At 38.7% G+C, this 14480-nt stretch overlaps 2 pseudogenes; one reads left to right on the top strand and one right to left on the bottom strand.

The window, feature by feature from the left end:
• Nucleotides 1-2944, top strand: part of LOC111722804 — a 9039-nt pseudogene extending 6095 nt beyond the window's left edge.
• LOC111722806 lies at nucleotides 486-536 on the bottom strand (annotated as a pseudogene).
• Nucleotides 2945-14480: the final 11536 nt, after the last annotated feature.

Genomic DNA, 14480 nt, shown 5'->3' with positions numbered 1-14480 from the left:
CCCCCCCCCATTCCCCCCTCCCTTCTCCCTCCCCCCAGAAAGATAATTTTAAATGGAAAAGTAAAGCATCTCCTTGTAACAAATCCAAATAATACAGAAATGAATAAAGCAAAAAGCGAGAGCTCCAAACACCCCCACAGAGATAGCTTCCATATTTTAAGCCCCATTAAGAAAGAAAAAAAATGCTACTAATTCCCCTTTTATTACTTCTAGGTTTTACTTTATACCTATTAAAAGATGCCTTTGCACTTATTTTAATTTTTTATTGTGTGTATTTGAATTACTGCATTAGTGTTCTTTTATGTTGGCCTGAAGGGCTCCCATTAGTATTTCTTATAAGACAGGTCTACCAATAATGAATTCTCTCAGTTTTGTTTTTCTGAGAATGTCTTAATTTCTCTTTCTTTTTTATACTTGAGCTTAGTGAAAAGGCTGAGAAGAGATATTTTTACAAATTAAATTTAACTAATTGGTATTAGGGGGAAGAGGGTTACCAGAAAACCCACTAGACAAATTCTGAAAGAGTTGTAACACTTCTTCCTTTTTTGCAAAGTATTTTTTCTGGATACAGAAGTGCTGGTTGACAGTGTTGTTCTTTCAGCACTTTGAATGTGTCCTCCCACTGTCTCCTGGCCACTGTCCTTCCTCCTGAGGATAGATCATCTGTGGTAACATATTTTACTCCTGCTGCTTTCAAGATTCCTTCATTGTCTTTTGATGTCTGACTGTGATGTGAGTAGGTGTGGCTCTCCTTCAGGTTCTCCTACTTGAGTTTTTAAGCTTCTTGGAAATGTGGGTGAGTGTTTTTCATTATATTTGGGAAGTTTCTTTATAGAGGCTTTCTTTCTCTCTTCTCCCCTCTGGGGTTCTCACTGTGCATATGTAGATATTCTTGACAATGTCACAGATCTCTGGGGCTCTACTTGTTTTTCTTTATTTTGATAATTTTGTTAGTCTTCTTGGTACTCTTCTGGAGGAAGAGATTCTCATAAGTTCTCATCTGCCATTCTTGAAATGTTTCTCTTGCCTGCCCCACCTGAGATTTAAATCTGAGATTCAAAAATTATTGGTTAGAATTTGAGTGCTCCTATTGGCATGAGAATTTGGAAAGTGAGTAGCTTTTCCATCTTTCTAAGTGAATGTGTTCAAAGGATGAGGGAATTAAGAGTGGATTAGATTATCGCTCAATAGTGTGTGGTTAATACTGTGGTTAATAGTTTTCTGTGTATTCTTCCAAACTTAAAAATATATATATTAAATACACATACATATACACGCACATTTTTTTTCTTTTCAGAGAATTAGATTCCATTAATCATCAAATTACTTTATTCACTTAAGAATAATCATATCATATCCATATTTGTTAGAAAGCCAGAATATACAACTTTTTATCATTCTTTATGATGGCTAGATAATATTCCATTTTGTAAATATTTCATCATTACTTTGCATACTTTGAGTTGATGAACAGCTAGTTTTCCCCAACCTTTTACTATTACAAATAGTGCTGTAGTGGTGCCCTTGTATACATCTTTGTCCAGTCAAGTATTTCTGTTAGTTTCATGGGCATTCAACTGTTAAATCACCGGGTATGCAGACTAAAAATATATATAACAGATATATAAATTTGCTTCTCAAAAAGGCTGAAACAATTTAATTTCTTGCAATACTATGGGAGTGCCAATTTCTACATATCTTCTCCAACAATGGATACTATGAGTTACTGAAAATCATATCTCATTAATTTGCATTTCTCTTTTGAATAAAGAGGTACAGGAGTGTCTCATCTACTGATAATTTATTTGAATTTCTTCTTTATTGAAACATTTATATATTTTCCCTTTTTATATTGGGCTTTTACATATTTCTCATATTTTAGTGCTCTTTACATATCAAATAAATAGTAGTTGTTTTTCTGTTTATCATTTCTTCCAATCTCTTTTTTGTTTTCCCATTTAAAAAATTTAGACTTTTATATAGTTAAAAGTTTCAAACTTTCCATCATGGCCTTTGGAATTTAGATAATATTTCCACAGACACCCCCCCCAAGATTACAAAATATATTTTATATTTTGAGTTTGTTACTTTTCAAAATTTGTCTATAAGAAATCTGTGTGATCTTGCCATTTCTAAGGAAGGTGTCTTGATTTGTCCCACTACAATCATGTTTTGTTAAATTCTCCTTTATTTAAAAGATATAGTTATATATGTTTAACACATATTAAAAATTGGTGATTTATCTTCTAACTGCACTTTTATTATTATAAACATCTTTTTGCCTTCTCTGATAAATGTTGCTACATGTGTTTTTTTTTTGTTTGTTTTGTTTTGTTTTGTTATAGTACTTTCCTGGTCTATCTTTGCTCATTCCAGTATTTAAAGTACCTCTAGGTCATTTTGTTCTTGATAAGTGTCTTGTAAACATTTCACAACAACAGAGTCACCAATGGCCTTGAGGGAATATCCCTGAGTTTTATTGGGACTACTGAAATACATACCTCACCCATAACTTTCCATCTGTGAGAAAGACACACTGTAGTGGTAGGAAGCACAAAGAGAATGTAAAATACTACTATCAGGAATGGATGGAAGAGCAGGCCCAGAGCCTGATTGACAAAACAATGGATACATTTCAACAAGGAAAAATACCTCCTACTCCATTCACTGCTCCACCTCCTGCAGGGGCAATGATTCTACCTCCCCCCAGTCTTCCAGATCCTCCTCATCCTGGTATGATGCCAGCACCCCATAGGGGGGCCCTTCCATGATGCTGATGACGAGTCCTCCTCCTCCTGGGATGATGCCAGTGGGACCTGCTCCTGGAATGAGGCCATCCTTGGGAGGTCACATGCCAGTGATGCCTGGCCCCCCAATGATGAGATTTCCTGCTTGTCTCATAATGGTGCCCACTAGGCCTGGAATGACTTGACCAGACAGATAAGGATAGAAGGGAGGTCTCTTTATGTCAGTTTTATACTACCTGCTCTACTTCACCAGGAGATCATGGCACTGTGACTCTAGGTGTTTTCCCAATAGCATAATAAGGAAGACTTTCTCCCCCTTCTTATCAAAGACAGAATAATTTTGAAGGAAGAAGTGGAACCAAAACAAAGGCCAGTTTTCATTTGTATTGTAAAATGTGAAAATAAAATTGTTAACTGTTTTAGTTAAAAGATAGTAACAATAAAATAAAAAACATTTGACTCAGCGCCTGTGGCTCAAGTGGCTAAGGTGCCAGCCACATACATCTAAGGTGGCAGGTTCGAATCCAGCCCAGGCCCACCAAAACAACAATGACGGCTGCAACCAAAAAATAGCCAGGTGTTGTGGCAGGCGCTTGTGGTCTCAGCTACTTGGGAGGCTGAGGCAGGAGACTCACTTGAGCCCAGGAGTTGGAGGTTGCTGTGAGCTGTGATGCCAGGCACTCTACCCAGGGAGATAGCTTGAGGCTCTGTCTCAAAAAAATTAAAAAATAAAATAAATAAAAAACATTTTACAACTTCTACATAATCACAGGGGTTTTCCTTTCAATAGGAGAATTAAACAGTTATATTTGTCATGATCACTGGAAAATTTGCTTTATATTTAACAATACATAATAATGGGCAGTGCCTGTGGCTCAAAGGAGTAGGGTGCCGGCCTCATACACCAGAGGTGGCAGGTTCAAACCTGGCCCTGGACAAAAACTGCAAATAAGAATAATAAGAAGAAGAATACATAATAATGTGTGTGTTTCCTTTGTAGGAGATAGGATCCCTTTGCTCAAGATATGGCAGTTCGCCTCAACGTGCTCCCTCAGGAGACTATTTCTGAGAAGCATTTCCTTGAGGATCTGAGCTTCTACATCTGCCTATTGATGTGCAGGAATGCGTAGAGTGACTCTCCCTAGGGGGTGTGGAGAAACAGCTTGAGGTGTTAGCTGGAGGATGGACAGACCGGTCTTGGAGCATTGGGTTCTATTCTCTGCCTTCCTCCTTCATTAGCATTATAATGTGTAACTTTACCTTGGGTGAGGACTGACAGCCAGGCTCCAAAATGTTTTACTCTAAACAAAATCAATTGTATATGCGTTCCTCAGCCTTCACACTAAATTGTAATCTTAAATGGTTGCTTCTTAATGTTACTTCACCTCTTTGTATAGGTGTTAAATTCTTACTAAATGTTGGAAAGTATATAAGATAATCAGTAAAGTTTAGCGGGGCCACCGACCAGAGCAAGTCCCGGTCTCCCTTGAAGATTCATTCCGTCTGCAGTTCTTTCCCCTGCGTCACCGGATCAGAAGCTCCAAGGAACACACAACAACATTCCTTTCTCTGCATTTTGCTATAATGATCATATTCTGTTTGTCCCTTTTCTTCCTTGATATTTGAGAGTCTTTATGGCCTATTGTTATTCTACTAGTGGTTACCCCTCAGATTGAAAGGACATTTAGGCATATAGTTATTAAGTAATTAGAAGAATTGGTCAACATCTGATCTGAACAAAAAGAGACCTTTACCATTCTTTTCATCTCTGCTTTCCATGCAATATACCACTCTACCTCAAATCTCAGGAATTTTAGTTTCAGGATATTATTTTTAAATTTGTTCAAATATTTTCTTCTATTTTATAAATCACTTTTTAGCAATGGCATCAATGTTTACATCCACCTTATCAAGTGGTTATTTACCCTCAAATAAATGTTCGCTAGTCCCTTTGCCATTACTTGTCTTTCATGGATTCCTGCTGCTGGATGGTAGAATCTCCCACATTCAGACCTAGATTTCATGGTCTGAGGCTGCAGGAGGAGTACATCAAAGAATTTCCATCCCTGAGTTCCTTTGACACACACACACACACACACACACAAACACACACAGAACCAAGTTCTCTTTTGTGGGAAAACTTTTCTGTCAGGTTGACTTGGCGACTAACTTTCCTTTATACCCACAGGAGGAATTATGAAATATCTCTGCAGTTCTCTAAGAGGACAACCAGTAGTCATAATCCTTAGACCACAGAGGTAAGATATAGAAGAATACTACTTTTCAAGGCCACTACAGGCTGCAGATAATAAGGGAATGGAGTAGGATGTACAGCAGTGATTCTCAACCTGTGGGTCAAGACCCACAGGAACTGTATTAAATGTTCACAGCATTAGGAAGGTTGAGAACCACTGCTGTAGAGTGGACACCATGCTTGCAAGGACAGTTACTGATTCTTATCATATTAAAAGGAAACACTGAGAACAAGACAGTCTCCTGGCAAGCCTATAGATGTTTTGTGACTTAGGGGCAATCCTCCAAGTAACTCAGTGTTCCAGAATGAGATAAGATGGGTCACTCTTAGTAAGCAGGCGTTAAACATTGATACTTGGTGCTCCTTCATAGCGGTTGTGAGGAAAGAACATGTGAGGAGAGAGCACGTGGCAATCCTTATGCATGCAGCCCTCCTATGTCATTACTTTAACTCTCCACACCTGATGTGTATGTCATTACTTTAACTCTCCACACCTGTTGTGTGTAACCTTACTAAATAGCCATTGCAGAGGGGGCTCAGGGCTCTCCTGCACCTCTGGTTAGTTAGCCCACCTCTTACAAGCTAGTACTTCAATCTGTGTCCAGCCTGGTTCTGGACCTGTCCAGCCCTGGACCAGGGTTCCAGCCCTGTCACCACATGGGCGGTGGCGACAGTAGGGATGAGATCAGAACTGTTGGTTGGAGCACTCTACCCTAGAAGTTTCCTCTTGTTTTGTGGTAAAAAGAGTTGAGAACCTTAAAATAGAAATTTGTGTGGACAAGGAACTAACGTTCAGTGCCACACTTCATTAAAAATAATGATTAACAAAAGCTAAAAATCTTTTCCAAGTAAAACAAACTCAGACAACACACAACATCAAAAAGACCAAAGGGCAAGCCCTGGGTCCCCAAGCAGAAGTCATGGGGCGCTGTAGCACTCTTCCCCAGCCCGCAGCTCTGTGTCCAGGTAGGGTTGGGGCTCTGGCTCGCCAGGGCGCCTCGTGCCCAGCAGAGGGCGCCTGAGCAAAGCAAGGAGGACGCGCCGAGAGTTCCCTCTGTGCCTTTGGTGTAGTCAGACGCCGGGCTAAGATGCATGAAGTGTTGCCTGAGCGGATTATGAACCATGGTCACGTAACTCACGCCTAACCCCCCAAATGACTACTTCTCACGCCAACTGTCTCACGCCCAACTGCCTCCCCCCAGACGGAAAATGGGGTTCTGAATTTTAAGTATTCCCTGTGGTTTTATTGCTTTTCATTTTCTTACTTTTCAATTGTTTTCTTTCTTTCTTTGTGACAGACTCGCTCTTTGTCGCCCAGTGGAGCACCGTGGTGTGGTCCCGGGTAATTACAACCTCGTATACCGGGCTTCAGGATTCCTCCCGCCTCAGCCTGGGGAGAAGCTGGGAAGTCCCACCACCATGTTTTTTCCCCCCGGCATGCTTTGCCCATTTGTTATTCCACATAAATTTGAAAACTCAGTTAAATTTCCTCAGAAACTTTAGAAATTTTGATTGCAATTACTTAGACTCTGAACTAAATCTTTCAATATTGATTCTTCCTATCCATAGTATGGAATCTATTTCCATTAAATAATAACATTGAAAATGTTTCTAATAAATTTTATACTTTTCAACATATAAATTCTACATATTTTGATAGTTTTTTTTCTTAGGTAACTTTGAGTTTTTTAAAGAGTCTTTTTAAAAGGTATTTTCCAACTGTGTATTGCCAGTGTACAACAATACAAATGATTGTTCTTTCTTGATCCTAGAAGCAGTCCCCTTGCCTTCTAATAATTTCTGTGTAGATCTTTTTGAGGTTTCTTAGATAAATCCTGTTATTTGTGATTAATAAGAGTTCTGCTTTACCTCTTTTAGTCCTTAATTCTTGTAATTTATTTTCCATGTCTTACTGAACAAATAGAACCTCAGTACACTGTGGCCTTAATTTTTATTTTAATAGGGATGTTTTTAGCATTGCTCCTCTATGAATGAAGTTTGTTGCAGGGTTTTGATAGATGTCCTTTTTGAGATTAAGGAAGTTCCCTTCTATTTTTAGTCTACTGAGAATTAATGTTCAATTTTATTAAATGCTTCTTTCATCTTCTGAAATTATCATGTGTTTTCCTCTTTAATTTGTTAAGGTGGTAAATAATATTTATATATCCTCTAATGTTAAATCACTCTTAAAATCTTGGAATAAACTCAATATAGAGGCTGGGCACAGTGGCTCAGGCATGAAATCCTAGCACTCTAGGAGGCCAAGGAGAATGGATTGCCTGAGCTCAGGGGTTCAAGACTAGCCTGAGCAAGAGTGACACCTGGTCTCTAAAAGTAGCTGGGCAATGTGGGGGAGTGGGGATCGCTGTAGTCCTAGCTACTCAGTAGGCTGAGGCAAGAGGATCACTTAAGCCCAAGAGTTTGAGGTTCCTGTGAGCTATGAGGCCATGGTACTCTACTCAGGGTGACAGAGTGAGATTGGCTCAACAAAACAAAACAATTCATGTCACTTTACCTTTTTATATACTCCCAAAGAGGACTTGCCAGGTGCTGGGTTTGTTTTGCTAAGGCATTGTTTTGGATTTTTTTTATCTATGTTCAGGATGAGACTGGCCCTAGACTTATCTTCTGGGTTTTTTTCTGCTTTTGATATCAAAATTATCCAAGTTTCATAGAATGATTTCATGACATTCATGTTTTATTCATTAGAAGAGTTTGTGCAGGATTGGAATGATCTGGGGTTTTTTTAATAAGGTTGGAAGAACTCATTTTTTATAATTGCAAAAAATGTGAGGGCTACAAGTGCTTTTTGTTACATGGACAAACTATGTCATGCTGAAGTCAGGGTTTTCAGTGTGCCCATCACCAGAATAGTGTACATTGTACCAAATATGTAGATTTTTATCTGTCATCTTCCTTCCAGAACTAACTTTTGAAACTATCCAGTATTTTTATTTGTAAGAACATTTAGAATAATTCAATTTATTTAAAAGTAATAAGACTGGCCAGGCTTTAATACTTCTTTTTGAATCAGTTGTGGAAAGTTATACTGTTTTCTAGGAATTCGTGATTTCTTCTTTTGAGTTTTCAAATTTACTGACATAAATTTGTTTTATTATTATCTTATATTTTCAACCTTTGTGGTATTTGTCATTGTGTTCCTTTTTCATACCAAACGTTTATTTGTGTATTTTTCCCTTAGGTAGTCTTGTTAGTGTGTATCTATTTTATAAATCTTTTTCAAAGGACAAACTTTGGTTGTCTTCCTCTGTATTTTATTGTTATTTTGCATTTCATGATTTCTGCCTTTATTATTTCACCTTTTTGTATTTATTTGCTGATTATCTTATGTTGGACATGTGGCTTGTTAATTTCTAGTCCTTTTTAAAAAATATAAGTATACATGGTTATATATTTACGTGTAAGTTTTACTTGTACTACTTCCCCAAGTGTTGATACATAACACTTTCATTATTAATTGAGCTCCAACTGCTTTTTAATTTCCATCTTTTGATTCATAATTCATGTGCAAAATATATAGTAATTATTTTGTAATTAAAGAACATCTCTAACATGGAAAAATAGTGAGAGAAGTATCATGCACCCCAAAGTAGCTATTACTCAGATTTAACAGTGGTCAAATTGTGGTTGTGTTGCATAGATAGCATAAGGGCTCTCTCTTTTAATCTCTTTCTCCTTACAGTGCCAATATCACGTCTAAAAAATAAAAATAAATTTATGAGAATTTTAAGTTTATATTTGTTAAATGTATTGATGTCTAACTAATTCCATTATGGACAAAGAGTGTGATACATATATTTCCAATATGTTACAGCTGATTGATATGTTCTTGATAGCCTGCAGTGCTCCTTAGAGTGTGGTGAACAGACCACCTACAATAAGAGGAGCACAGAGATCTAGAGGAAGCAGAAACACAAAGCATGTGATTCTTTTTCTAGTAATTCACATTTTATTATGTTTTTAAAATGTACTTTCTCATATAGATTGGTAAACAACAAAAAGTATAAACTAAACAACTCTTTACTACAGGTAGTTTGGTAAATGTACTTAACAGATGTTTAGAAAACATTGTACCCAACAGTTATAGCATACACATCTTTTTTATCAGCACAAGGAACATTCTCTAAGATAGACCACATGTTAGGCCTTAAAAGAAGACTTAATATATTTTTAAAAACAGAAAGCATATCATATGTCTTCTTAGACCACAGTGGAATAAAGCTAGAAAGCAATACAAAAAAGAACTTCAGAAACTCTACAAGTGCATGGAAATTAAACAATAAGCTCCTGAATTATCATCGAATCATAGATCAATGATGAATTAAAGACAGAAATTTTTTAAAGTTTGATGAATGAAAATGAAAAAAAAATGACGTACCAAAACCTGTGAGATACAGTAAAATCAATGGTAAGAAGGAAGTTTACAGCATTAAATGCTTACATTAAAAAATAGGAAAATCATAAATTAACAACCTAATATCACACCTCAAGATAAACAAGAATAATCCAAACCCAAAGTTAGCAAAAGAAAAGAACACACATCAGAGCAGAACTAAATGAGATAGAGAACAAAAATACCAAGTATTAATGAAATGAAAAGTAGTTTTTTGAAAAGATAAACAAAATTGATAAACCACTAGCCTAGAGTAACCAAGAAGAGAAGAGAGAAAATCCAAATAAACACAATCAAAAATGAAAAAGGAGACAGTACAACTGATACCACAGAAATATAAAATATTATCAGAAACTATTATGAACAACTGTATGCTCATGAACTAGAAAATCTGGAGGAAATGGATGAACTCCTGAGAAAATATACAACCTCCCATGATTGAGTCAGGAAGAAATAGAACTCCTGAACAGACCAATAAGGAACAATGAAATCAAATTAATAAGAAATCTTCCCCCTCCAAGAAAAAGCTCAAAACCAGATGGATTCACAGCTGAATTGTACAACCATATAAAGAAGAACTGGTGCTAACCCTACAGATACTGTTCCAAAAGAGTGAGATGGAAGGACTCATCCTTCATTCTATAAAGCCAATATCACTCTGATACCAAAGGTAGGAAATGATGCAACAAAAAAAAGGAAACTACAGGCCAGTATCTCTGATGGCCAGAGACACAATAATTCTCAATAAAATACTAGCAAACTAAATCTAATAGCACATCAAAAAGATTTTTGCTATTTTGTTGCACCATGATCAAGTGGATATTATCCCAGAGATACAAGGATGGTTTAACCAGAAAAGTCAATAAATGTAATTCACCACATAAACAGAATTAGAAATAAAACAATATGATCATCTCAATATATGCAGGAAAAGCATTTGATAAAATTCAGCATCTCTTAATGATACAAACTCTCAAAAAACTCAGCACAGAACATACTTCAAAATAATAAAAGCCATGTATGACAAAACCACAGCCAACATTATACCAAATGGGGTAAAGCTGAAATATTCTCAATAAGAAATATAACAAGTCAAGGATGTTCACTGTCACCACTTCTACTTAGCATAGTACTGGAAGTCCTAGCCAGAGCTACCACATAAGAAAAAGAAATAAAGGGCATTCAAGTTGAAAAATAGAAAGTCAAATTATCTCTGTTTGCTGATGAAATAACCTTATACCTAGAAAACCCTAAAGACGCCTATAAAAGATTCCTAGATTTTGTAAATGAATTCAGCAAAGTCTCAGGTTATAAAACCAACATACAAAAATCAATAACATTTCTATATACCAACAACAACTGAGCTGAGAACCAAATCAAGAACTCAATCCCATTTATGATCACCATTAAAATAAACTAGGAATAAATTTAACCAAAATAGTAAAAAAATTCTATGAGAAGATGTAGGGGATGCCAAGAGCCAGATGACATCTGAGCAAGATGATCTGCAGCTGAGGACACCTCGGGCCATTTGTCCACAGGAGTTCCTTATGGAGAAAAAGCCCGTGCCTTCAGCACACAGTCATTGTTAATTACTCCCCTCACCTGTATTCTGTCTCAATAAAAGGCTGGTGTGGAGGTTGCTCAGGGCTACCCAGCAAGTAAGGGCTAACCTGTCTCCCACAAGCTTGTACTTCTAATCCACCTCTCGCCTGGTTCCTTCCTGCGGTAACTGAGACCAGGGCCATAGGGGCCCAACGGGTTGCAACATTTTGGTGTAAGTCGACAGGATATAGCAGGACACAGCAGGACACCAGGGACAGGGACCAAAGGAGAAATCAACACTCAGATATAAGTGAGGCCTTTGGTAGAAGATGGGGGAAAGTCCAAAGGGAAACTCTACTCAGGGCAAGTAGTACCTTTGGCCAATTTAGAAATTAAGAAATCTTTCTCAGAATAAATGAGGTGTTTTTATCAGTTGGGCCAGAATCAGGACCCACTGGTAAATGAAATAACTTAAAAGTTTCATTTCAAACTATTCTCAGAAAAACAATATAATTCAATTCTATGCCATGGGAGCACTCTGCCAGCTTGGTTAGACCTGTGGTGCCTCAGTGTAAAACTGAGGAAGTTAAGCCAGACCAATGGATGATGTTGGAGAATAAGTAGACTAAGAGTTAAACCACATTTGTGCTAGGGAACTCCATTTGAAAAAGAGCCTGGAATCAATTAGCAAAATTTTCACTGGAAAAGCAGTTTAAGCAGGAAAAACTTCACTACCAAAGAATTGTGAAGGTTGGTACCCCTGAAGGGAACTCGAGTAACAGTTCCACGAGAGGAACTTCCAAGTGTGGAACCATTAGTCCTCGAGTAACAGTCTTTTGAGATCTGTGAAGGGTGGACTTAGGACCATGAGTAGCAAAGCCTTTGGAATAGAGAGAGAAAAATCCTTGCTTGCAAAGATTGCAAGGAAAGCATTATCTTTTGTTTGTCTGTTAAGTAAATATTGAAGGAAAGTTCACATAGTTAAAGAAATAGTTAATTCTCTTAGCTGAGATTTTCTCAGTTTGTTTTCTCAACTTAAAAAGGCCTTTGAGGGAATTACCATTACAATCATGGTTTTTCCCTAGCAGCAGGCTAATAGTTTACATTTGTATTGGGCTTCTTCATTTAAAGAGCCCATACCTGGGGGTGGAGGCAAGATGGTGGACTGCAGCCAGCTTTCTATAGAGGCTCCTGTCCAGAAGGAGACTTAAAGGACAGAAGTTTAGCAAGTGAGCTGATGGTTTGGAGCTGAGACAAGAGAGAAGATTGAAGAATGCACTTCAACCTTGCTAAGGCAAGCTGTGACCCCAAAAATACAATCAAAAGGTACAAAATCCACCACCAAGCGGACAGAAGTCCCCTCTCCCACAAGAAGGGCTCGCAGTTTACTCCATACAAACAAGCGAGCAGAGTTCAAACATCCTCCACTCTATCCCACAGGAGAGACCCCTTAAAAACTGGACCTCCTACCCCTGCTGGTGTGCCACAGCACCCTTCTGCCAGGCATAAAATTGTAAAACTATATAAAACTGTATATATTCTCTACCTGCAACTCTGAACTCCTAGGATTTCCCCCCCACTCTCACCCCAAGGTCTAGAGGTTTGTCACCCATGGAGTCCAGATTCTTGGGCATTTCCTTGAGAGGAGTGGAGGAGGAAAGGGCTGGTGCTGGTCTGTGCTGACTCTGTGGCATGGGAGTGAGAAGAGGACAGTCAGCTGAGAGGAAGCCATACAGGAGCTTCAGGGTACCCTGAGTTGTAGAGCAGCAGCCACAGCAGCCTGAAAGGCTCACATCCCTGAGGCCATTCCAGATAGGTACACCCTGTCTCTCTGGGCAACCAGAGGTTCCAGGGAGCAGCCACTGGCAGAACGGACTTGGGAAGTTTATAGGTAAAGAGACCATAATAGCACCTAGCTCTCAGGGGGATATAGCTGAGACAAAGGCAGTGGGCAGGCAGAGGCTGGAATTGATGTCTGAGTGTAAACTTTGATTGTTTGCTGCCCACAGCTGAGTTTTTTATCAGCTCTAGCAGTATCTGACCTGCTGAGGAATTTAGCCAGGACAGAAATAAATTCTGTGAAATGGCTCTGTCCTGTTGTCCCCCAACTAGGCATGGGGCTGAAACTGAGTGAACTTCTCCAGCCTAAATTAAACAACCAAGGCCCCCCTGCCAGACTCAGATCTCCTGGTAACTCTGGCAGTCATAAACCCTGGGAGCAGTTGCTCACTGGAGTGAACTGGGTCACAGCCCTGAGGGATTACCAGTGACTGGGTGCAAGGTGGGGAAGGAGGCATCAATCTTCCCAGACTAATTCATTTGCTGGGTGGGTCCTTTTGCCCTCACAAAGCACTGGAGCAAGTCATATCTGAGCTGCCAGCAGACCTCTCCTAACCAGTTGCCAGAGACTTTTTGAACTCTCCCACCTGAGACTGGTGCTGACTGGGACAACCGATTTGGACCCCTTGAACTGGGCAAATCACCCAAGGACTATCCCAAGTGACACCCTGGGTGTATGGTTGAGGGAAGGTTTGATTTTCCTTGCCCAATTGCTGTTTGTGGGGGGTGGGGCAACTTAATTGCTGATATTTCTCCATTGCTGAGACTTCAACCAAGAGTAACTGATTCACTAGGGTAGGACAGAGACCAGCTGAAAATAGGACAGAGCCACTTATCCCCACCACACCAAGCAGGTCCCCAGTCTCTCAGGCTGTAACACCATACGGGTCCTTGACAAAGCTCAAGGGGAAAAGCCAAATGAGGTAAAATAATCATGGGGCAGAATCAGCAGAAAAATTCCAGTCATATGAATAACAAGAGTAGATCAACCCCCAAGAAAGGATGTGGCAGATGCAACTGAAGATCCCCTTCACAAACAGATGGCTGAGATGGCAGAAATTGAATTCAGAATTTGGATTGCAAATAAGATTAATAGAGGCAAAAATAGAAATAGAAATTCAAGGAGCATTCCAAAAGTTCACTCAAGAATTCGACAGATTCAAAGGCAAACCACCAAATATTTTGAAACATTGAGGCAAGAGATTGCAGCCCTCAAAGATCTGAAAAATATGGTAGAATCCCTTGGTAGTAGAATGCAGCAGGCAGAAGAAAGGATCTCAGACATTGAAGACAAAGCTTTTGAACATGCCCAAGTGTCCAAAGAGGAACATAAATGGAAATCAAAAACAGATCATTCTCTCAGAGAGCTCTGGGATAATTTCAAGAAAGCTAATATCCACCTTATAGGAATCCCTGAAGGCAACGAGTTGCTTCACAAAGCACAGAGGCTCTTCTTTAGGAAATTATGAAAGAAAACTTTCCAGATATGCCAAGAGATCCTGAAATTCAGATAGCAGACAGTTTCAGAACCCCAACATGACTCAACCCAAATAGGATATCCCCCAGACACATCATAATTAACTTCACTAAAGTTAATATGAAAGAGAAAATCCTAAAAGCTGTTAAACATAAGAAAACCATAACCTACAAGGGGAAGAATATTAGAATGACTGCAGATCTC

The sequence above is a fragment of the Otolemur garnettii genome, unplaced genomic scaffold (genome assembly GCF_000181295.1).
Source record: "Otolemur garnettii isolate 467f Iridium unplaced genomic scaffold, OtoGar3 scaffold00409, whole genome shotgun sequence".
NCBI lineage: Eukaryota > Metazoa > Chordata > Mammalia > Primates > Galagidae > Otolemur > Otolemur garnettii.
Note: the sequence above shows the minus strand (reverse complement) of the source record. Positions and strands in the feature narration are given on the sequence as shown.